Genomic DNA, 25,217 nt, shown 5'->3' on the forward strand with positions numbered 1-25,217 from the left:
GTTGTTAAAGCAAAATCCATCTTAAGGGAGCTGCAAAACATTTCTAGGGAGGATTAGTGGTACCCCACATGCTAGTCAACTAGTACAGTTCACAACCAGCTTCAGCTACAAACTGGCTTAACCGGTTTCCCACCTTAGCTTCATCCTGAACAGGGAGCCTTCTATGTTTGTAGTATTCTGAGCTATGTTCCACAGCCACTCAACTGCTCACATAATATAGGACTGTACACACAAACCCTTAAATATCAAATATCAAATGCCAAACAGAAACAGTCTATGTGCAATCCTTACTGAATCTACAAAGATAAATTTAAATTTGGTGTAAAATAATTAAACAGAAAAATAACAGAACAAAAATAGGATGCAATACAGATCCTTGGTGCATTCAGCTTTCTACATTCTTCCATTGAGATAACTGTCCGTTTATTCTTAACCTCTGCTTCCTGTTTCTTAAGCAGTTACTTATCCACATGAAGAGATCTCTTCATATTCCATGACTTACTCAAGAGTCTGTCTGAACTGCACCAGAAGATTTTGGAGGAGTGTGAAATGTGAAAGGTAGACAAATTTTGACCTGCACATTGGTCCAAGAGGTGTGGATCAGGTCATTTCATTTAGGAATTTGCAAATATCTAATTCCTTAACCATCATTCTTAAGGCTGAAAGAAGAGTTCAAACAAGAGAGGTGGTTTTAAAAGAAAAACAGCTTGAATGGCACATATCGTGTTGTCTTGTGTTCATTCCTTTGAGTGCAATAAAGCCAGTTATCATCTGTTAAGAAGGAATGTAGAAGCCTGCAAGAGGGACTGTGAGACCAACTATTCAAAGACTGAGGATGAATGTATAGGTAGTCTTGAAACAAGGTTTGAAACTGAGAAAGCAGAACATCTGATCCTGAGGTGAGAGACGATGATAAACCAAAAGAAACTTTATAGTCACACAAAGCACCTGTGAGACTTGATGACAATAATATAGACACAGAGATTCCCATTACTAGCTTGAAAGAGAAAGTGACCCAGATCCCTAAGAACCTTACCTTCTAAAATGTTAATTTTATTTCATGGCTCTGAGTGCATCATATTTGCGGCAACAGATGTTATATTTTATTTTTATTCCCCATCCAAGTAAGTCCCTTTCCTGCTCAGCAATGATCCATTAGCTCATATTTTCAAGTGCATTTTTATAAGCCTAATTTTCTACCTGTGCATTAATCACAGCTTTTCTGCCCACATGACATTAGCGTTTGCCATTCTCTATAATCAAATAAAAGTGCATTGCCCATATTGCAAGTAAAAGTGTGTTGCCTTTGTACAGCAAACCAGTTGTCCAACCTAAAGCATTTAAACTCTCAAGATATGGTCTGAACTGAAGGCACAAGGCCATCATCTTGCTGAAACTAAGCAGGTCTTGTCCTGGTCAGCATCTTTCACAGGAGACCTCCTGGAAATCACATGTATTCCACCTTAAAGACCTAAGAAAGCCTCTGTTGCATCCGGTCAAAGGCCCATGCAGTTCAGCTTCCTGTGAAATACATACATAATTCTATTTGTATGCTGCCTTTCCAGCCTTTGCATTGTTAAAACCATGATCAAGGCAGCTTACAACATGAAAAATGCCTAATTACAAACATAACAAAAGTAAGGCAAAGGTAAAGGGACCCCTGACAATTAAGTCCAGTCGCGAATGACTCTGGGGTTGTGTCGCTCATCTCGCTTTACAGGCCGAGGGAGCCAGCGTTTGTCCGCTTCTGCAGACAGTTTTCCCGGGTCATGTGGCCAGCATGACTAAGCCGCTTCTGGAGAAACCAGAGCAGCGCATGGAAACGCCCACTGGAGCGGTACCTATTTATCTACTTGCGCTGCATGCTTTCGAGCTGCTAGGTTGGCAGGAGCTGGGACCGAACAATGGGCGCTCACCCCGTCACGGGGATTCGAACCGCCAACCTTTCGATTGGCAAGCCCAAGCAGCACAGTGGTTTAACCCACAGCACCACCCGCGTCCCATATAACAAAAGTAGTCATAACCAATAAATAAAACATCAAAAAGTACAAAACCAAGTTGAAGCAATTTCCACATAAATCACAACAGCATCTAAACTAAGGATACACAAAAATTAATACCTCCACACCAAAATCTCCTAAATAACACCCCAGCCCAAGTGTCTGTTCAGAAGCCTCCGCTTTTGTAGATGGAGTCAGTCCAGGTCCCACCCGCCCCGGTCAGGTGGAAAGAGGCCTGCAAGACACAGAGCAGGTCTTCCAGGACTCACAACCAAGATGCCCAAGGGAAGACCACAAGCAGGACTTGAGTGCAAAAGCATTCTCCCCTCTCAGGATTTCCAGCAACTAGTATCCAGAGGTCCATTGCCTCCATCAGCGCAGGCAGAACATAGCCAATGATTCCATGACGGAAGAAAGATCGGGTATAAGTGTATGAGAATAACTAGACTGGCTTGGTATTATTTGTTGGCTGCTAAAAAAATTGTAGTATTTCCCCCCCTCCCAGATGCTTACAAATCCTGTATTTTATATATTTTTCAAAAAATGTGCTTCTGCAAACACAAGGTACAGCAACCTGTGGACAGGATTACAACTGAGTTCTTCCTGTGTTGCCCATTGGCATCAGATATTAAACACTAGGAAATGTAGAATTCAGCAGGGAATAGTCAGGACAGGAGCATGAGGTCTCTATAGATACCAGGATAATCTTGACTTTGAAGTGTGTGGCACCTACGGTTAAAACACGGTTCCCCTTGAATCTGGCTTGGAGCCCATCACTATGGAAAAGGCAGCAATGTTCTCTCTCTCTCTCTGCTCTTCTCTCGTTTTCTAGCAGGAACTTATTTCCCATAGCTAGGCAACCAAACCTCTCTGCAGTTCAGGGGCTACTGGTGTCACATCCATATTCAGTCACTTCGTAGCCCAGAGTCATTTGGACCAGCAAAGGACTTGGACTTGTCTTTCACAGGCGGGCAGTGCATCTATGTGCCCATTTAATGCCCAAGAAACTCTAGAAGCGCCTCTGGGGGAATCGGTGCCCAGGGATCTTCTCTGGAGCAATCCCTATGAAAGTTAGTGGGAGTTGTGCAAAGCACACTACTGCTCATTGATTACCATGTGGCTACTACTGGAGAATGGGACTCAGGTGGCACCGTGGTTTAAACCACAGAGCCTAGGACTTGCTGATCAGAAGGTCGGCGGTTCGAATCCCCGTGACGGGGTGAGCTCCCGTTGCTCTGTCCCAGCTCCTGCCAACCTAGCAGTTCAAAAGCACGTCAAAGTGCAAGTAGATAAATAGGTACCGCTCCGGCGGGAAGGTAAACGGCGTTTCCGTGTGCTGCTCTGGTTCGCCAGAAGCGGCTTAGTCATGCTGGCCACATGACCCAGAACCTATACGCCAGCTCCCTCGGCCAATAAAGCGAGATGAGCGCTGCAACCCCAGAGTCGGTCACGACTGGACCTAATGGTCAGGGGTCCCTTTACATTTACCTTACCACTGGAGAACTTCACAGGATATTGCACCTTTAGTATTCTGCAAGTTACCTACAGGGCTGACCCGCCCAGTGCTTTTTAAAAAGAAAAATAGGTGCCGGAATTCACCATGGGGCAGCCCTGAACGGATGCCAATCTGACAACAGCCACGTTCAGCACCCACAGAGCTGCTAAAAACTACGGCAACTCTCTCACTAACTGGTTTGGGGGTCGCTCCTGGTTCTGGCACAGGTCAAATAAATGCTCCCATGTCCCAGATGGCTAGGGCAGCTCGGAAGGGCCCTTGCGCAAACGCACACATGTGTAATGTTAGAGGCCTGGGTGGAAAGCTTAAAGCCTGCCACTACTACACGGGAGAAAATGACATCTGAATTGGCCCCACCTCGTAGCTTGACCAATTGCGGCTAGCAGCAGCTAGCAGCTAGGTGAAGTCATTGATATATTTTTTTAAAGTGTAGGTTCGCATATGCTGGCTGGTTTTGAGTTGAAATGTATGCTTTGGGCTTCTTGGAAGTATGTCAAGGCAAGAAGCGGGTGGGAGGAGTGTTGGCCTGCAATGGCGCCCGCCTGAGAGATGCTGGAACTGTGCTCCAGCTGAAAAAAAAAAGCACTGGGCTCAACCATGAGGCGAGGTGAGGCAGTTGCCTCAGGCAGCAGATCCAGCCTCTGAGGAGTGCAATACTTGTTGATTGCTCCTCTTCAGACTTCTTTACTTTACTCCCCTGCTGCCTTCAGTACTGGGGGCAGGGGGTTGCAGAAGAGGAGGTGGCGGCAGTGGGGGGTGGGATATTACGTATCTGTTTTGCCTCGAGTGTCAAAGAACATCCTGCCTTTCTGACTCGAGTCTTACCCAGCTGGCTTCCAACATACGGAATAACTCAGCTCATTTGCTTCATAGAAGATGAAGCCATCATTGGTCAGATACGCTAGCAGTGGACTCTCATCTGCACCCTGCTAAACGACAAATAATTAATTTTTTTAATATAGGAGAAAGGCAATTACAATATTTAGATAATTTTCAAGTTGGCTCTGAATTATTGCACAGAAGCAAGTGGTACGGGTTGCCACCGCGCATAGATGCTACTGATTAGGAGAGAGCGTCTGACTCATTGAGTGCATCAGCCATTAGTGAAGCTGGGCGGAATCGGAAAATTGAAGAGGATTACTGACATTTTAAAAGTCGCACGGGGAAAGCAGCTTCTGCAATTAGGCTGCCGGTGAGAACGGAAAATGTAAAACCCAAAGTTGGGTGCAACAAGGAAGGGCAGGGTGTATTTGCACCCGTGTCTCCCACAGGACACGTATGAGAAAAAGCTGGTGTCATTGGCATCAGATCCAGGATGGAGTCGCTGACTGGTGTCCCACTCCAAACTCTGATGGCAAGGAGGCTGTTTATAGAGGCACATAAAACTAGCATTGCAACTTTTTTTAAAAAAAGCAAACAGCAAACCAGTTAGACATCAAAAAAACCTGCTGCTATATTAAAAAAAACCTATGTGATAATTGAGGCAGATTTTTAAATTTTAAATGTGTTAAATCATATTTTTTACAAGTACTGTATACAACAAACTTGGCACGGTGGTACCATCTCAAAAGAAGCATCCTATTTTCTTCTCTCTCATGCCTAGTGTGACACATGCAGTACCCTACTGGGTTTTCCTTTTGCTTCTTGATCTTTGTTTTAATCATATGCAAATATATGCAGCTTTAATAAGCTAATCAATCAATTAATAATAACATTTGCATAGCGATATGCAGTGCTCAAAACCCTTCACATGCATTATCTAGATGTAATTCTTACAGCATCCTGTGAGGTACGACAAGTATAATTATCTCCCATATTACCAACTGGGGCAGGGAGAGTGAGTCACCCAAGGCCACCTAGTGTGTTCATGGCAGACACATGAGATTCAAACCAGCAACCTTCTGATTTGCAGGGCCAGTCTCTTTGCCACTAGGCTACACCATTTCTTTAAACTGGGCAAAAGCCCTAGGACACACACATAACGGGACCATCAGACCTGCCAACTGGGAAGGACTCCCATTTACGGCTTGAAACGGAGCCCAGCTCTGACAGATCTGCTGCAGCCATTTATCAGGTAGATCTGTCAACCAGGAGGATTTTAAACGGCAAGATGGAGCTCCACCCCTGCCAGAGAAATGATCCATTAGTAAATGTTCCCTCTGGGAGGAGAGCTGAAGCGGATCTGGAGCAGATTCTGCCAGAGGTAGCAGGCAGCAGCCCACCCAGACAGATTTACTCAAAGGGAAGGAGCCCAGCTACTTCAATAATATGCTGGCCTTCTGCTGCTGTGCTTTGCAGCCGAAGCAAAAACATCCACAGAGATTCAAAGAAGTGGTGGCACATAGAAAAGAAGATTCCTCCCCTTGTAGGATGACATACACTTACCCACGAATGTACCTACATCCTTTAAAGCTCCAGTAGGAAGTTCTGGTAGCATCAGGCTGCAGAAACGTGATTTGCAAAATCCAAATGGGAGCAACTCCCCATGATGCTACCACAACACTATCCTTCACTCCAGGACGAGTTGGTTGACATAAACTGTATAAAAGCAACCAAAGGGATGGGAGGAACCAATTATAAACTGGTGAATGCAAGCCAGCCAAACAGTGGGACAGTGATCCATACTAGGCTTTCGGTTTTGTTCTGCGTGCTAGGGGGTTTGTCAGGCATGCGGGAAAATATTATTCTGATGAGAGAGAATGCACCCCTGTTGAGGGCTGTACGTGCTCAAATTGCTCCTGTGAAGTTGTGGGTGAACATATCAGACGACACAGCGATTCTTCAAACAGCTCTTGTTTATTCACAGGCCAGAACAGAACTGAACTGAAGGGTTCAGTCAGCCTGCTTATATAGAGCTCCAGTACAACGTAACTGTAACAATTTTCTAAAACTATCCAATCACTGAACGTCACTTTCGATCGCTTATTCGCATAACTATCTACAGTATCCCCCTGCTGGCCCAGGGTGAGAACTTCAGTACATAACAGCTCCCATACAAGAGAGAGATAGGTAGCTGTGTTGGTCTGCCATAGTTCTCACCTTCTCACCCCTTGCCTTTTCCTGTAAGACCTATTACAGTCGTTAAGAGTCGTCAACAGGCTCATCTCAGCTATCTGCCAATCTCCCATTCCCACCACCCTTCTGAGTAATACTCCTCCCCACCTTCTCACTATATAGAAGGATCTGGCAACTTCTGTTTCAGTGTATCTGAAGAAGTGTGCATGCACACGAAAGCTCATACCAAGAACTAACTTAGTTGGTCTTTAAGGTGCTACTGGAAGGAATTTTTTTATTTTAGCTCCCATACAAGAAGAACATTAGACAACAGTTTCAAAGTTCTGGCAGTTGTGAAAGCAGGGGAAGAGAGACTAGACCTTAAAGAGAAGATTCCCTTCCCTCACACCCTGCCCCTGTATGGAGAGGAGTGAGTAGAGCTCTCTTCCACACCAAATTGCTCTCAGGCTGGGAGCTGGTTGAACAGTTTGCTGCACAACTACCTCCAAATTCTCTTTCCCGCCCCTAATCTACAACAATGCAACACAGCTTGCTGGTTCTGAACCTGCCAACGTAGCACTAGCAAGAGAGTTTTGATCCTCTCCCCTCTACCACTTTCATAATATTACAGCATCAACATTCATGGCTGACCATACAGTGTTGGGAGAGGGATTAGATCAGTCTCCTTGCATTGCACTGCTTGGGTTGGGGGCCACCCACAGCACCCTACTTTCACTCGTCATCCTCCCAGCAGCCAGCAGTTTGAGGAAGTAGGGAAACCCATCACACAGAGTCCGTGCATGTCCCCAAATTGCTCCTAACCCATCTCTGATCCACGCAGTCCAAAGCGTGGTGAATTGCTTCTTGTTTCTTTGTTAGAATGGCTTGATCTTTAGGAATCAGCAGGTGAAGCTTTTTGCAGCATGAGGGATTTTACAATCTCACTTGCTAATTCCTACAGGTCAAAGCTGCTGCTAAAAGCACCACCGCAGGGGGCTGGGGGGAAAGGGGGAAAAATCCAGCCTAATTGTGCCTCGCTATGAAGGAACCTAGGTAGATCTCTCTTTTCCCACTTAGCTTCACATCTGCTTCTTTCGAAGGGCTGCTGTACACATGCTGCCCAGAGCCCACCTTGATTTTTCCAGTCTAGGCAATTTGTTTCAGGCAGGGTTGCTTTGGTGATCTAGTCAGGCTTTCAAAGCAGATGGGGCCTGCCAGGGTAGTAGATGTTAAGTTGTGGGTGAACATATCAGACGACACAGCGATTCTTCCAAAGCAGCTCTTTATTTGTAAGCTGGAACAGAACTGAACTGAAGAGCTCAGTCAGCCTGCTTATATAGAGCTCCAGAACAACGTAACTGTAGCAACTTTCTTAAACTATCCAATCACTGAACATCACTTTCAATCCTTCATTTACATACAAACTATCCAATCACTGAACATCACTTTCGATCCTTCATTTGCATACAAACTATCCAATCACTGAACATCACTTTCGATCCTTCATTTGCATAACTATCTGCAGTATCCCCCTGCTGGCCCAGGGTGAGGACTTCAGTACATAACAGTAGAGTCCATAGCTGAGATGGCGGTGGCAAAGCCACTGACATGATTCCTGTGTTTGCGGCGTCTGGGAAGATGGATAGGCCAAGAAACCTAAGTCATTTAAAAAAAAAAAAAAACCCAGGCACAGGAAGACTCTAGTAGCATGGGGAGCCAGCAACTCATCCTGAATGAGAAGTGCAGCAAACGTTGGTCACCTGACTTCTAGGTCACCTGACTTCTGAAATCAGGAGGATTTGGGCCAATATTGCCTGTTGCCTGATGGGAAACAGCTCAGGACCGCAATACCTCAAGGACTGTCTCTCCCCATATAAACTGCCCCGGACTCTGCATTCATAATATGAGGCCATTCACCTGCCTCTTCCATGAGAGGTCCAGAGGGTGGCAACATGAGAACAGGCCTTTTTTGCAGTGGCTCCCTGTTTGTGGAATGCTCTCCTCCGGGAGGTTCATCTGGTGCCGTCCTATATCTTTCGCTGCGGGGCGAAAATGTTCCTCTTCAACCAGGCCTTTGGCTGATGAATATTCTACAGCCTATTAGATGTGTTTGTGGGAAGGCAGGTTATGGGGTTTTGTTTTGGTTTTTAAGTATTTGTTTGTTATTTTACCTTGTTCTTTTATCCTGTGAACTACTCTGAGATTTTAAAATGAAGAGCGGTATAATAATAATAATAATAATAATAATAATAATAATAATAATAATGTGGACATAGCTCCCTCCTTCAACTCACAATCCTGGCTGCTCAGATCTAAGGGACTTGCTACCTGCAGTTCCCAGCTTCAGTCCCACATTGCTTGACAGTAGCTTATGTTGGCTATTTGTGATGGAAAAAAAGTACATCTTACACAAATAGTTGAAAATATTTTTAATTTTTACTTGTCAGGTTGGCAACAGTATTATTTACAAACTCCTCCAGACGGGGTCTGCATGAAATCTCCACACCTCTCACCTTCACAGTCAAAATAGAACTAACAGAAAAAACCAACCAACTGCCAACTGCCAATTTCCAACTGTCAATTGTCAACTACCACCTCCTTTCTCCATCTATTCTTTGTGAAATACATTTTCAATGAAATTACAAATACTAACAGCTCAACACCCTGAGCAAGTGGCTGCTGGTCAGATTTTTATTTTTATTTTTATTATTATTCTAGCGTTGCAAACTATTCAATCAAGTGCTCAGCCATGTTCCTCCTTTCCCCTAAAACGTAAAATGTTGAAAAATTGCGGTGGAGATTGTGAAGAATGGTAAATTCATCACGCCACAAGACAGCACCTCTAGGCAGATCTTTTGATATTTAAGTTCTACCATGTTATGGAACCTAAACAAAAACAAAAGCTTGCCTCAAAACAGAAGTAGCACACTCGTTTTACAAAAGCAGCAAAACTGCCTCTACCATTTTCACAGCACCAAACCTGTACACACTCCTTAAGATAACACAACCATAGCAACAGGAAGCAGATATAAGCAGAAATTAACAAGGACTGTAGAAACACAACTAAAAGTAGTTTTTTAAAAGCCAGCTAATTAAATTATGCCCATATACAGTAAATATAATAAACAGTATGCAATACGCAATTATGTCTACCTACTCTAAAAGGTGAATGCCAAGAGATTCTGTTCCACTAAGCCATAATTTGTTTTATTGGCTCTGTCCCCAGTGTTTGGTGTTTTCTTAAAACTATCACCATATATATACATATGCTTTTTCTTCATTATTAGAAGCTTCCTTACAGCTCCCATTTCCCTCTGAATTTTTTTTAAAGTAAGTTTATAAAAAGAAAGCTGACAGGGGTTATTTATGGAACTGGCTGACAGGGTAGAAAAAGGCATTAGAACTAGTAACTTGCCTACAAGGCCATCACTCCTGATCTCTCTTGAAACAGCAGCTAGGAAGAGACAGGTTTCTCCACACAAACCTCTCACCCTTTGCTTCCAGTGCCAGCCTGATGCAGGCTTAGAAGTACCTGACAGCCAAAAAAACTCAGCACCAGGTATACCTGCCTCCCAAGGACCAGACAGCAGTGACACATGTTCCCCAAACCCAGCAACTTACCATCTGCCACATACAGTGGTGCCTTGCAAGATGAAATTAATTCGTTCCGCGAGTCTTTCCGTCTAGCGAATTTTTCGTCTTGCGAAGCACGGTGTCGGAAAAGTTTTGGAAAAGCTTCAAAAATCACCAAAAACCTCAAAAAAGGCTACCACACCGCGTTCTATGAGTTGCCCCTCGAAGTCAAGTCGCAACTGTATTAACGGTGTTAAGAAAAAGGAAACAAACTTGCAAGACGTTTTCGTCTTGCGAAGCAAACCCATAGGGAAATTCGTCTTGCGAAGCAGCTCAAAAACCGCAAAACGCTTTCGTCTAGCGAGTTTTTCGTCTTGCGAGGCATTCGTCTTGCGGGGCACCACTGTAATGGCGTAGGAGAGCTGATAATGATGCCAACATATTTCACATCTGGCAACCAATGTGTCCCTTTGGTTTCAGATAGTACATGGGTAGATGAGTGTAAAAAGCCCGGGACACAAATTTTCACATCCCTCTATGGTGGCTCATTTACCAGAAGTAATGTATTGAGTGTTAATTCTGGAAGTGTATACTTGATTCTGACCAAACTTAGCTTCCTAGGAGTATACACTTCCAGATTTAACGCTAAATACATTGATTCTGGTAAATGAGTCAACATAGCTGCTAGAGGGCTGTGAAAACTTGTGTCCCGTGCTTTTTAGACTCGTCTACCTGTGTACTATCTAAAACAAAAGGTGTGAAATACATTGGCATTACTTTCAGCTCTCCTGCCCCATTACCAAGCAGTGGCCAAAGGGAGCTGTGGAACGGCAGAAGCAACATCCCTCCAGAGTCCAAGCAGTTTGCCACCGATGGCATTGCACATTGGACTAGCCAGGAAGCAACAAGCCTGGTGGAACTTGGAGGAGATCCAGGAAGATACCTGGGGACACTTTCAGCCCATGGACCTATAACCAGTGCAGCTGCATTGTGGCGGGCCAAAGGGGAGGAGTTGCCGCATTTGGGCTGCACCAAGGCTGCCCCCCACTTTTGTTGTTGCTTTTTGGGTGCCCCCTAGTGAAAGCAAGGCGCTCCAGGGGTGGGGACTGTACAATTTTGCCTCACCTTTTGGTGTGAACTTAAGTTGGCGAGATAGCAGCCCCAATAGTATGGCCCTGAAATGGACCAGAGTTGGAAACAAGTGAAGTAATATATATATATATATATATATATATATATATATATATATATATATATGGAGGAGGAGCCCAAAAGGCTAATAAACCCGTCATATAAAATTTCCTAACTGTGCCACTGTCACTCTGGAAAAGAAAGGGTTTCCATGGAGTATTTAATTAACACACACATCAGTTGTTCTTAAACATTCTGCTTGTTTAATTTATTTGCTCAGCTTTGGCTACTGTTAACACAGGGCTTTCCTGGACCTGCTGTAGTTCTTTAAAGTTTATTTTGTTGATAGAAATCTTGTGTGGTTTGGAAGATTTACACAATACACAAGTTTTTCCATCAACAAAATCAGAATGAAAATTAATTGCATTCTACAAGCCTGGTGGTTTTTAATATGTGGTCTAAGAAGAGAGAGGGGCTGTCTCCTGCCCTATAGATTTGCATAGCAGGCTTGTGTATAGCTACTAATTTGGTCATCTGTGGCAAGTGAGAATTGCATCCTGTCAACCCTGAAAGGAAGCTGTTGTAAACTGGAAATCAGTTTACAGCCCCCCAAAGGACTAGTGTTGGTACATGTGGAAAGGTGGGCCATTAAACATTGCTGGCGGCTAGTAAGTTTTGAAGGTTAATCTGCATGGGTGCCTTAATGTGCTATTGCTCTACACTTAACATACTGCAAGATGCAGCTCACTTGTGCATCAGTGCAGGAAATTTATGGGAATGGTCACAGGCACGATCTATTGGTGCTTTTAAAAAAACAAAACAGTACAGTGGTACCTCAGGTTACATACGCTTCAGGTTACATATGCTTCAGGTTACACACGCTTCAGGTTACACACTCTGCTAACCCAGAAATAGTGCTTCAGGTTAAGAACTTTGCTTCAGGATAAGAACAGAAATTGGGCTCCGGCGGCGTGGCAGCAGCAGGAGGCCCCATTAGCTAAAGTGGTGCTTCAGGTTAAGAACAGTTTCAGGTTAAGAACGGACCTCCGGAACAAATTAAGTACTTAACCCGAGGTACCACTGTACCAGATTACAGAGAAAACTTTCCAGCTCCAATTTTCTGATAAATGTGTGTACACACCAAGAATTTTCTCCCTACAAAATACAGTGCTATTGAAGAATGGATGGTTGCCTCTCCACACATACTTGGTCGAACCAAAACCTATGTATTTAAACTTATCATCTCTGTTTGGTTCCCTTTGGTTCAAGAGGCAGCATTTGTCTTTTTCAATTTCTATATGATACTTTGCACTGCATCTGGTCAGCCTGTCATCAAGTTTCCTGGGCAGCCTTAGGCAAATCATTCTCTCGGCCCAAATCCAAGAGAGGTTGTAAAGCTAAAAGTGGAAGCTGCCACGTATGCCGCTCTGAGCTCCTTGAAGGAAGGGTGGAAAGGGTAACGAGCAAACCCAGATACCTGGCTTCTTCAGATAAATCAAAGTTTTGGAAGCTCGGTTTTAAATCAATGTCAGAAAGTCATATCAAAGACTATCCAACATCTGTGGGAAATGAGGTGTGGGGGGAATGAAATGGAAGATGGTGGAGGCTGGCGAGGCTGACTGATTGGAGCACTCCATGCTGAAACTTGTTCCCTAATTTATCATCAGTTATATAGTGCCATCAGCATAACTGGAGCATTTTTATGTTTAAAGCACAGGGCACTGCCTCACCTCTGCCTCTCAGTAAGTAGGTCCAATTTAAATGAGTTGTGCTAAAAAGCCACTTCCGCCTTAAGAGGAGGAGGGGTTGCGGGCTGCACGCCCCCACCATGCTCGTGGTGGCTGGCTCTCAGCCTCTGAGCGATTGAGGGAATCCCCGGCTGTGTCATCCCCTGGACAGCCAATTGGCTGGCTCAGGGGGTGTGGCCTGCACTATTTAACACTGGCACAGCCAGGGATCTCCCTCTTTTGCTGCCTCCAGCTGCTCCGGTTTTCCCACCCTCCCACCCTTCAAGGTTTCGTCTTTGACCTTGCTATGGACCTCGGTTGGTTTGCCGTTAAGGGGCCGGGTAGGAATTTTTTCCACTTGGCAAATTGGCACCAGCCACTTGCTTTTTTGCCTTGTTGTTGTTGTTGTTTAGTCGTTTAGTCGTGTCCGACCCTTCGTGACCCCATGGCCCAGAGCACGCCAGGCACTCCTGTCTTCCACTGCCTCCCGCAGTTTGGTCAAACTCATGCTGGTAGCTTTGAGAACACTATCCAACCATCTCGTCCTCTGTCGTCCCCTTCTCCTTGTGCCCTCCATCTTTCCCAACATCAGGGTCTTTTCCAGGGAGTCTTCTCTTCTCCTGAGGTGGCCAAAGTATTGGAGCCTCAGCTTCACGATCTGTCCTTCCAGGGAGCACTCAGGGCTGATTTCCTTCAGAATGGAGAGGTCTGATCTTCTTGCAGTCCATGGGACTCTCAAGAGTCTCCTCCAGCACCATAATTCAAAAGCATCCATTCTTTGGCAATCAGCCTTCTTTATGGTCCAGCTCTCACTTCCATACATCACTACTGGGAAAACCATGGCTTTAACTATACAGACCTTTTTCGCTTTTTCGCCTACCTCGTAGCAAATCGTCACAACTTCCTTGGTATTGGCGGTTAGGCATTGGTATTGGTATTCTTATGTAGATGAAGGGGGGAGGAAGCGCCATCACCTCCCCTGCATATTGAAGGGTAGTCCGATAAAGGATTCTGGGGGGGGGGGCGTGGCCCTGTCCAAAGCCTATGGAGGTGTGGGCCCAAGGCACGCCCCCGAGCAGTGACCTCGGGGGAGATCCTAGTTGATGTGCATCAGCAGGACTCCCCCTACTCGTGGTTAACCCTTCCCAGACTTCAAGTGGACAGGCTGAAGCCGGATAGTCGGTTAGGACCAATACCTAAGCCAATACCGCTCATCACCTGTAACCAATAAAGTTGTGGCCTTATTTAGCCCAATTGTGTCATGTGTCTTTATTTCCACTGGGGGGGGCGGGAACTCGCCACACAAGCACCGGCTCATATAGCATACCTTCCAATACTGGAGTGAGGGAAATCGGGACACAAACTCAATAGAGGCTGCAACCCCTCTTACTCACCCTCGGTTACCTCCCCCCTTCACTCCTTTATCCACCACCTACGCAGTGGCAGCCTCCACAGCCATCACACAGCCTCTGCCTCCACCATACTTCCAGAAGCTTTTGGAAGTATGTTGGCTGGAAAGCCGCCGCAGAAGGAGAAAGAAGAGTGGAGGCAGGCAGGTGCAACTGACTCGGGCCACAGGCCAGGACGGGGGGGGGGGGAGAATTATTTTGGTCCGCCAAAAGGGGACATCCGAGATTGGGGTCAGAAGTTAGGGTGGCTTCTCTAAACCCAGGGTGTCCTGCTTAAAATGGGGCTGTGGTGTGGTATGGTATAGGGTCCACTGCAGACTTGCATCACATTTGAAAGGTGTCTATTCCATGTGCAGCCTTTTACAAACTCAGTATGCACAGCCAGTATGTATAGAGGCTTGTGCATTAGCTAAAAAGTGTATACACCCTATAGCAATAAACTCTTTTTTACAAAAATCTGCATTACATTCAGGTCTTGGGGTCCAAAATGATATGACCTATTTATTCAAAAGCACAGCATGTTATTTATTTAAAGCAATCCATAAAATACAGAATTCTTAACTTTGTTTAGTTAGTTTAGCTGCTGCGCTTCCAAGACTGGCCAATTTTGAACCAACTGCAATTGCTGCCATATTGAGTCAACCATACTACAACCCTTCAGAGAAAAAGCCCACCCCACCCTCCCACTATATATAAGGGTCTGGTGACTTCTGTTTCAGTGTATCTGAAGAAGTGTGCATGCACACGAAAGCTTATACCCAGAACAAACTTACGTAGTTGGTGTCTAAGGTGCTACTGGACAATTTTATTTTATTTATTTATTTCAGCTGCCATTCTGTTTTTGAGTGGGGCACCTCAGAGAGTTGGTGCTTACCTTTAAAGCTGGAGTGGCTGCCCTTCCAATATTGCTGGATTACAACTCTTACCATCCCTGAATATTGGGCCATGGTGGCTGTGGCTGAAGAGAGCTGGGAGTCCAACAACATATGAAGACCAAAGGTTAGCCAATCCTGCCTTAAAGCTTGGAACCTGAACGACTGCTTTCTTCCATCCAAACCTGTGTTGTGTACAGATGTCTCCATCAAAGGCTCTTCTGCAGGTGCCGCAGGTCTCTGAAGTCAGGTGTTTGGCTCTCTTGACCATTTGGTGCCAGCTGGAAACCTTTTCATTTCCCCAGACCTCTGCTGTTTTAATATGTTTGTTTTGCTATTTTGGTTTTGTTTGCTATTTTGGTTTGCTATTTTGGTTATTATGTTTTAATTGTTCTCCTAGCCAGCTGCCTTGAGAGTACGTTTCTGAAGAACAGGATATACATATTTTTTTAAAAAATGCTGCAAGTTGCTAAAAGCTGGGAAATGACACAGATCGATGGTAAAACACATGCCTTGCATGCAAAAAGGACCCAGGTTTTATCTGCAGTACAGTTAGGGAAGATTCTTGCCTGAAACCCTGGAGAGACATTGCCAGTTCTTTTGTAGATCAGGATTAGCTAACCGGTGGTTCTCCAGATGTTTTTGAACTCCAGCTCCCCTCATCCCTGACCACTGACCATGCTCGAGGTTGACGGCAGTTGGAGCTCCAATAACATCTGGATGGCCACAGATTTTCCATCCCTGGGGTAGGCAATACTACATTGGCCGGACAAATGATCTGGCTTGCTATATGGCAGCCGCTTATGTTGCTAAAAGTATATTTTCTTTGCATTGAGAAATGACAGCTCTACTTATCCAGGAATAACATTATGCACATTTGTCTGCGTACAAGTGAATAGAGATAAAATGGCCAGCGTAACACTCTCATCACAAACATGCTTTTAAAAACAGCCATGCTTGCCAGATACATTTTGACCTGCTGGTCTCCCCACCCCCATTAATATCAAATTACAAATATAAGTAGGTTAGAGTCACATAATGCAAATAATCCGGCTTACAGGGGCAGGCAGAAATTCACTTGGTATTTAATTCAGAGGCAATTCTCTCCTCTGCGAGTCTTCAGTTCTCTTCAAACTTACAGCCTACTCAGTTTCACAGTGTTCTACAAAGCAAAGGCTCTGTCTCTTTTTCCAAAGGTTTGTAAGCTAGAATTTCATGAGGTTTTGAATAAACCTATTTTGTGCCCTTACTGCTGAATATAGCATGTAAGTGGACAACTCTTTAAACACAAAGCTGGACCAGAGATCCCCATTCAGGCTTCTATTGCAACTGGAAGGTCACTGAAACTGGAGCTTATAACAAGGGAGCTCAACTCCACAACCTGGTCCTCAATGGCAGTGTTCCCTGGATCTTAACTACTTCCAACACAAGCTTATTCAGTCTGCCACAGGTTTCTATGCCTCTTGTTCCATTGTCCGAATGCCCTCACAATTAGAAAGCAATCCCAGGTATCTACCCTAAATCTGGTTGGCTGCAACATGAACCCATCATTCTTGTGCTCTCCTCACTGCCTGTAGGAAATTGGGCTCTTACTTTTATAACAGCATCCTTTCATGTAGCAAAAAAAATGCTTCCATGTTCTATATTTGGTTGTTTCCACGAAAATCCACCCCAGTCCTTTTAGTTTTTCTTCTATCTAGAATCTTTGTAGATCATACTAGCAAACTTCCTGCCTTCCGGCTTTTAAGCGCCTGGAATTTTTGAGGAAGAACTGTCCCATGTCTGTCTCTTTTTTCCACAAAACAACCCCCGTTTCCAGAAAGATGGAAATGTACTTGGAATATTAGAATTCAGTTACTACTGAAAACCCTCTAGTGCAATTGTGACCAATCTGTGCATTCATGCCCTGCGGTTCACCCACCAAGTCCCATGTTGGGAGTTCCTTGCCTCTCTGGTGAACATTGCAAGCTTCAAGCATTTTCCTGATCTTGGGGGTGGAATACTCACCATGGCAAGCAAATATGCAGATCCATGGTATGACGTCAGCCCCGAAAAGTGACCTGCACAAGTGCATTCCACTTTAATGTCTTCCACATAAAGGTCAGCTTGCGCTGCCTTCCAATTACACAGCTGTCTTGAGTTAAAACTGACTTAACACAGGACTGGCTTCCCGTATCTATCCAAGTATCAGCTGACAACTAAGGTAGCCCTACAAAACAACTGGAGGAGGCTCAATTTGCACCAGAAGACAAATGTTTTAAGAGTTAACCCGGGGTTTGGGTGATCTTAAGTGTTATACATGGGCAGAAAAATTGTGCCGAGTCTCCCCCCCCCCTTACTACTACAAGGAAGGCACAAGGACATGCAAGCTGCAATAAAAAACCTTGTGAAAGATACTTTTTAAAAAAGAGGTAGTCCAAAAATGCCATAGCTATGGGAGGACAGGAAGGAGCAAGACAGAAACGCAACATAAGCAATCTAGCCAACATTTTTATAAAGGCACAGGAGACAATTCGCAACGTAAACACAGCTTGGAAGTCTGAACTGTCAGTCCCAAGTGTCAGCTGGGAAGATGAAGAACCATAAATACAAGATTAAAATATTTCATGGGGAAAGCCCCTGATGTGCCAATGGTACTCATTCACTTGTTCCTTTATGCAGCTGGTACATAAAACTGCCCTACTAATTTCAGTGGAACTTTCCCCTACTGTCAGGGATTGAGATGTTTAATAGCCGTGCCCACTCACTGTCCTCTCACATGCTGACTTTTCCCTTGGACACCATGGGCATTCCAATTGCCACATGAGGCCTGGCATTCTTAGATTACCTCAGCTATCTAGATTCATTTGACTCTGTCTACAACCCGCTCAGTCTACTTCTGAACTGGCTGTCCAGGATGGGAATCAGGCTCTCTAGGTAGCTATTGTTCTGCCCCATGGAATTGTGTGTGTTTCAGCATCCACATGAATCCATTGAATGAGGTAATTCAGAATTTCAGGGGGGGGGTGCTTCAACATGCTGATGACACCCATATCTACTTCTCCTCTGATTCAGGCGAGGCTCTGCTGAAATATGGAGCGAGTAAAGAACTGAATGAGGGACAGCATAAATTGAATCCACAAAATACTGGGTATGGTTGACCAGATCTAGGGAGGTGATGTTCTAAATAGGGTTGCATTCCATTGCCTAAAGCGGAGATTATCAAGGTGACACCCATAGGTAGCACGGAATCTGTGCAAGCACTTGCTTCAACACCCACTAACCACCATAACCACATCTGAAAACTTGTCTAGAAACCAGGTTTCAAAGTTCTTTGCTAGGCCACATGTAGACTGACCACACACCCTTTCCGAGGGCAACTCTGATTGGATGCCAGCCCCATCCTTTCCATTCTGGATGGGAGCAAAGATGGGACAACATGATGCACAGACCAAGTGGTGGTTGTTGAGTTCAGGTAGGTTGCTATGGATTATTATAGTTTCGTGTGTGAGAGGGTGTCAAGAGGCACTTCTTTTTGAGTTATTCAATTTTCTGCTTTGCAGAACTTGCCAACCATTTTATGACTGGCGTCCACAGCACATTCTCAGAATTCAGAACATGCCCACAGGTCCCAAAAGGTTGGCAACCGTTGCCCTAAAGAGTCAGGTCCACAGCTTCAGTATTGGAAATCCCCATGGCTCTGGCATGAAAGTAACTTTCATCAGGTGCAAAGCCTTCCTGGGCAGAGACAGCTTGGCCAAAACCATTAGCATTCGGGCAACATCTTGTTTAGACTATTGTAATCCACTCTACGCAAGGGCTGCCTTTGAAGACTGCTTGGGAATTTCAGCTGGCACAAGATGTAGCAGCTAGGTTGTTGACAGGGATTGGTCATATGGATTACATCGCATCAGTCTTGAAACAACTGCTCTGGGCTGCTGGTCTTTTGAAGTAGAATTCAGAGTGCTGGTCTTACCTTTAAAGCCAGTACTCTAGGGACTCATTTATGAACGTGCCAGAGTATTAAGACTGACCTCAGAGGGCCTTCTCTGGGTCCCCCAAAAGCTTTAGGCGTGAGGCAGGCAGTGAGCAGGGTTAAAGCCTTTTCCACTTCAGCACCTGAGTTTTGGAAAGCTTCTCCCATGGGAGGCTTGCCTGTCATAATAAGCCTTGTTATTTTTTTATGCCGGGTGCAGAATTTTGCTTTTTATTTTTCACTCTTTTATTATTCTGAATTCAAGGTGCTCTGCTGGTTTCAATAATTTTTATTTTATTGTTTTACATTTTGTAAGTCACTTGAACTGAACCATGAGGTATTAAATTCTTGCAATAAATAAAATAATAATAATAATAAAACATTGCTTCCTGTAGTGAAAAACAAGAGTTTGTTTCTCTCTGTCTCTCTCTCACCCTACTAAATCAGAAAGAGCTTAGCCAGCCCAGGGAATGAAGCTACCTGAAGGAAAGGGAGCGGGGGTCAATGTTATATTAATACCATTACGTGTAATAGCATCTCTTGATGTGCTGGAATGATGTCAGTACGCAAGAACTGGATTTATACAAGCTAAACAGCAATGTATGACTGCTAAGCGGAAACCGTTCTAGAGAAATTAGACGGGACAGTTTTGTGGGATCTGGAAAACAGTCAAGAGACTAAACAATGGAGGGTAGCAGCATTGTTTGGGGAAGGAAAACAGATGAACAAATGTACCTGCAGACTGACAGTGCTTTGGCAGCATGAAGGCAAACTGAGGAGAAGCAGGAGAGGGAGAAAATAAAGTGCCAATGACTGAACCAACACTTAAGCAACAGTAGTACAATACATGAGACCAGTGTTTCCCAAACATGGGTCTCCCACTGTTTTTGGACTACCATAATCCCAAACTAGCAGGACCCATGGTCAGCAATCATTGGAACTGTAGTCCATTCAAGAGCCCTCCAGATGTTGTTGGACTACAACTCCCATCAGCCCCAGCCAGGATGACAAAGCGGCTCCAGGAATCTCAAGGCAGTGAATAACTCAGTGTAAGCTGTTGGTGACCTGCTGCTGCTACCCAAGTTACTAATTCACATATTATACTCAGCTCCACGGTCATTTGCCTTCTCTCTATGGAAAGGCAGCTTCTAACATTAAGAAACTCTAGCACAGAGTTACTGTGTGTTGGGGAAACATATGTAAATGATAGCATGATGATGGCACACATGTTTTGCTGTGTGCATGCAGGTAACAGGCACCGCCAGGAAGCTACGATCGTGCTTCCTAGTGAATGAAAATGAAGCAAAACAGAAAATACGCAGTTGCCACATGTAGAAGCATGGTTTTCAGTCAGACAGAAAAGCTGACCTTTGTTTAAGAATGTTTTCACCCTGCTGAAATGGCTTGTTGTTGTTGTTGTTTAGTCATTTAGTTGTGACCGACTCTTCGTGACCCCATGGACCAGAGCACGCCAGGCACTCCTGTCTTCCACTGCCTCCCGCATTTTGGTCAAACTCATGCTGGTAGCTTCGAGAACACTGTCCAACCATGGCTTACAGAGCAATAAAACAAGTTTGTTCCTGCCCCAGGGCTGTGTGCTCACATTTAAAAACCTCATGTTAAAACCCGACTTCTTGTTCAATTCCAGGTTTGATCAGTAGTATTTTTATAGACAATGAGGTGCTGGAACTCACCATGAACGCCTCCCTTATAATGGTAATGGTGGCCACCTGAGAGGTGCCGGAACTGAGTCCTGGTGAAAAACAGCCCTGGGTTTGATGAAAAAGGCTGCTGCCTTAGATGGAAATCTCATGCCAGAGGTAATTAAGTTAGATTCTGGCCTGTGCTTTGCTTTCTTACCATGACAGACTAACAATGCAATTCTAGCCATGTCTCTTCAGAAGTAGGCCATATTGAATTCAACTGGGATTACCTCCAGGTAAGTGAGTTAGGATTGCAGCCCAGCACAGCTAACCTTTCTTTTTTAATGATAGATCCCCCTGGTTCGCTGTATTCTTTTCTTCCATTTGCCCTCCCCTTCCTCCTCACTGCTTGAAGGCACGCTGTGGTTTGGCACTGCCTCCCCAATCAGCTTTAATGCATTATGGAGCTATCACCACCCAGCTCTGGTCTCTTAATAATGCCAAATTTGATTAGCTCTTTCTCTTTCAAGGGCCTCCATCCTTCCTGCCCTGCTGTCCTTTTCACTGGCCTGGTTTACATAATCATCTCTCATTTGGTTCGCCTGTTCCCTGTGCACGCAACCCCGACACTCTCCCCTTCACATGATTAAACTAGGAAAGTCTCTAATTAAACCACAGTTTCTCATTCTATCCAAACCGGAAAACTATACTTAAAACCTTCAGTATAAGCTAGGATTGCGAAACAAAAACAAACAAACAAAAAGGTGCTTCAAACTGTGGTTTGAGATCTTGGCTCATCCAGAAACTGATAAACCATGGTTTTCCCCGTTCAGACAAACTAGAGTTAATTAGAGGCTTCCTGGTTTTATTGTTATGCAGCACAAACGGAGAAGAGAAGCAGCTGTATCAGCTCATGTGTATTTCATCTTAATAAGCCAATATATGATTGTCCAAACACAGTCCTCCAAAACACACATCTTAAGATTAACCAATGCCTTACTGTTTCCTAGAAGCAGGAAACCACTCCCAAATGAATACCACATGACTTGGTACACTGATTATGATAAACAGCAGCAAATTACTTTGTGTTTATACTGTACTTTGGACACTTTGCTCGCCTTATCTCAGCAATCCTTTCTTGGAAGATAGTTTGTCTACCGCTGTTGATCTTCTCCAGTTAATCTGCAGCTGTTGGAGATTGTTGGACGGGCTCTGCGATGATCTCATAGTTCAGGCAGTGCCAACAGTGAGGGCTAAGACGTGGCCAGTACTCCATCCGAACTGACAATGCACCCTACCATCACACCGCAAACTTCAACAATCCGTAGAAGTTCATGGAAGACACAGAGTACCTCAGTAGACACACTGGTTGGAAAACAGTTCCTTGAAGTCACAAAGTTTGAAAAACAATTTTGTTTTGGATGATCCTCAAAAGGGTCATCTAACTACACTGAGAACCAGAACTAATTACACATACTTTATTTATTTTTTTAAATCCTGCCTAATTTTCAGAAGAGACTCCAGGCAGCTAAGAAATCAAAACATTGTGCCATGTTAAAATATGTCACCAGTCGGGAGTTCTTTGCCCCAGTTAAATAACTGTGACCGATATATATCATGCAAAACTGGCATAATGGAATAAAACTCTCTTAGCATCCAACGGCATCCTGGTGGCATAGTTTTGAACTTGTTGCAGTTTCCACGCGGCAGTTTTCAAGGCCAGTCCCATGTAAAGTGTGTTCCAGTAGTCTAGCTGCTAGAATGTGAATGATTGTTGAAAAATCCAAGGTTGTCTGGAAGAGCTGTAGCTGGCACCAAGCAACCTTCACTACCAAAGCTGGCCACACATCTAACATGAGCAGCACGTAAAAGGTAAAAGGTAAAGGACCCCTGGACGGTTAAGTCCAGTCAAAGGCGACTATGGGGTTGTGGTGCTCATCTCGCTTTCAGACTGAGGGAGCTGGCGTTTGTCCACAGACAGCTTTCCGGGTCATGTGGCCAGCATGACTAAACTGCTTCTGGCGCAACGGAACACCGTGAAAGAAACCAGAGTGCATGGAATAACTGTTTACCTTCTCGCCGCAGTGGTACCTATTTATCTACTTGCACTGGTGTGCTTTCGAACTGCTAGGTTGGCAGGAACTGGGACAGAACAATGGGAGCTCATTCCATCACAGGGATTCGAACTGCTGACCTTCTGATCAGCAAGCCCAGGAGGCTCAGTGGTTTAGACCACAGCACCACCCACATCCCTAGCAGCAGATAAAGCAACACCCCAAACCATGAACCTAATATTCCAGGGGTGTGTGCAGCTCTATCTAAACCTGGCTATAAACCCAAACCCAAGTACCAGACCAATACTCCATTCACCTAGCAATACTTAAAATAAATAAGATCTTGTTTAACGTGTTGGACAGTAAGCTGGATCCAAAGATCCTGCAGGCATGTCTTCATGTAGAGGGTTCACTGATCAATTTCAGTGCCCCCACCCCTTATGATCAGCTCCTGAAAATTTGAATATATTTCAGAGCATCTATTTGAGGGGCATATGGAGTATGGCAGGAGGAACAGTGGAATTCTATATGGTGGGGATCCTGGAACCAGGAGGCAATGGGTCTCTTGGGGTTCTGCACAGAGACAAATTGGATGTGTTCAGATGCCATACAAAAATGTGGCTTAACAAGACATGAACAAGCATACACTCCCTTTGTGCTCCCACACTAATACCTTACCCCTCTTCCTTCTGAATCATTTCAAGGCGGCATTTGGAAGTGTTTGCTTCCACTTTTGGCAAACCATGGTTTGCCATGTCATCCAAACTGACAAACTATGGTTAGTTTTAAAACAAACCAGCTTCAAGTCATGGTTTCTGAAGATGGCTTGTTTTAAGTTATCAATAATTCTGGGTCTGGGTGACAGGGCAAGCTATGTTTAGCTAAAAGCAGAAGCATCCAAACTCCTCTTGGCGAAATGTGTCACCCTAGGAAGAGGATAGGCTTATTCAGGTGTCACTAAACTATAGTACAGTGTTTCCTAAACCTGGGTCTCTAGCTGTTTTTGGACTACAACTCCCATCATCCCTGGCTAGCAGGACCAGTGATCAGGGATGATGGGAACAGTAGTCCAAAAAAACCACATGTAGACCCAAGTTTGGGAAACCCTGCTATGGTGTGACATCTGAACACAGCTTCTACACACAGGAATGACAGGCCCTCCTCCATACAAGGCTAACCAAATGTTTGCTATAAGAACTCTCAAGGCAGAGCTGGGCATATTGCTACCTCATAATGAATGTTCAGCATCTGATGTTTATTTCCATCTTATAATTGATCTCAAGAAAGCAGACAGGCTTCTAGTGCTGAGGCCATCTGTGACTGAGCCCCAGAGAAAATATTATCTTTCCTGCACACTGTCAAGAAAGAGTCTGACCCAGTAGACTCAGGAGTGCCTTGCAGACAGAATGGGACATTTTAGCTCTCCAGGTGGTATTCAACGAACTTTCACCAAGAACAGACCCCAGTGAAATTAATGTACGTGGCTAAGTTAGGCCCATTAATTTCAATGGGTCTACTCTGAGTAAAATGTGCTGGACTATTACCCTTCGCTCCAGCTCTACTTCTTCCAAGCAAGGATGGAAGGAGCGAGTGATGTGCAGACTGTCAAAAATAAAATAGCAGACACTAACTGGATCTACTTGTTCATTTCTAGCTCAAATTTCCAGTCTCCTTTATCTGTGTGTGGGGAAGGGGAGAAGTTATGTATCACCGGCACTGCATCTTTTAACATAGTGGAGACCCACACAATTTGTCATCAAGCTACTACCTTTGCAGGGCAGCACAGCAAGGGCTCAACAGCCTCCTCAAAAGCTATTTCTAAATAACTTCCAAACTATTTTCCTTAGTAGATTTCTATTCTCTTTCCCCACCTCGCTGTCTTTCTGGTAAAAAGACACAGGACCCTTGCTTTTAAACAACCCTGACTAAAGCCCATATATACCACTTAGACATATTTTATTATAATGACAATCAGAGCACTTAAAAATAATTATGCCCAATCACTGGAAAGGGGTCCAGAATGATATGAAGTTATGGTCTGATTTCAATAGATCTTTCATTGGAAGAAGAATTATTAAAAATGAAAAAATTCTCCCCTGCTTTTATGGCTGCTCTGCTGGCTTTAATGTTTTGTTTTATTGTTTCTTGTTGAATGTACTACAAGAGTCTACGAAAGCCTTCAGAGACCAGAGTCTTAATTCCTACAATACTTGAATAAAGTGAGTTCAAGACCCATGCCTTTCTACCAATACTTCCAAAGATATTTTTTTTGGTTTTTTTTAGCAGAGGTTTAGTGGGTTAGATCCAGAGAAGCAGCTGGAGTCAGTTCCTCTCATTTGGGGG

The 25,217-nt window shown here is 44.4% G+C and overlaps 1 protein-coding gene and 1 long non-coding RNA gene across 6 annotated transcripts in view; one reads left to right on the forward strand and one right to left on the reverse strand.

The window, feature by feature from the left end:
* The window catches only part of FAM131B (family with sequence similarity 131 member B), a 48,633-nt gene that overhangs the window by 16,548 nt on the left and 6,868 nt on the right, over positions 1-25,217 (reverse strand). The window contains exon 1 of one of the 4 annotated variants that reach the window (XM_083481542.1): positions 8,951-8,969. The exons of 2 other annotated variants lie outside the window; for them this stretch is intronic. The gene's annotated coding sequence lies outside the window, so the exon portion shown is untranslated. Of the gene's footprint in view, positions 1-8,804; positions 8,876-8,950; positions 8,970-25,217 lie in introns of those variants that run through there. One more of the 4 variants, XM_083481541.1, reaches the window with a different exon arrangement.
* LOC310696287 lies at positions 8,977-23,404 on the forward strand. Of its 2 annotated transcripts, none has more exons than XR_014520524.1 (3): positions 8,977-9,192; positions 20,826-20,997; positions 22,009-23,404. It is a non-coding gene; the product is annotated as an uncharacterized lncRNA (long non-coding RNA). The 2 variants fall into 2 exon arrangements; XR_014520525.1 differs by lacking the exon at positions 8,977-9,192 and adding an exon at positions 20,131-20,589 and having other exon boundaries at positions 20,739-20,997.

This window comes from Podarcis liolepis (assembly GCF_965112155.1).
Source record: "Podarcis liolepis genome assembly, chromosome: 17".
NCBI lineage: Eukaryota > Metazoa > Chordata > Lepidosauria > Squamata > Lacertidae > Podarcis > Podarcis liolepis.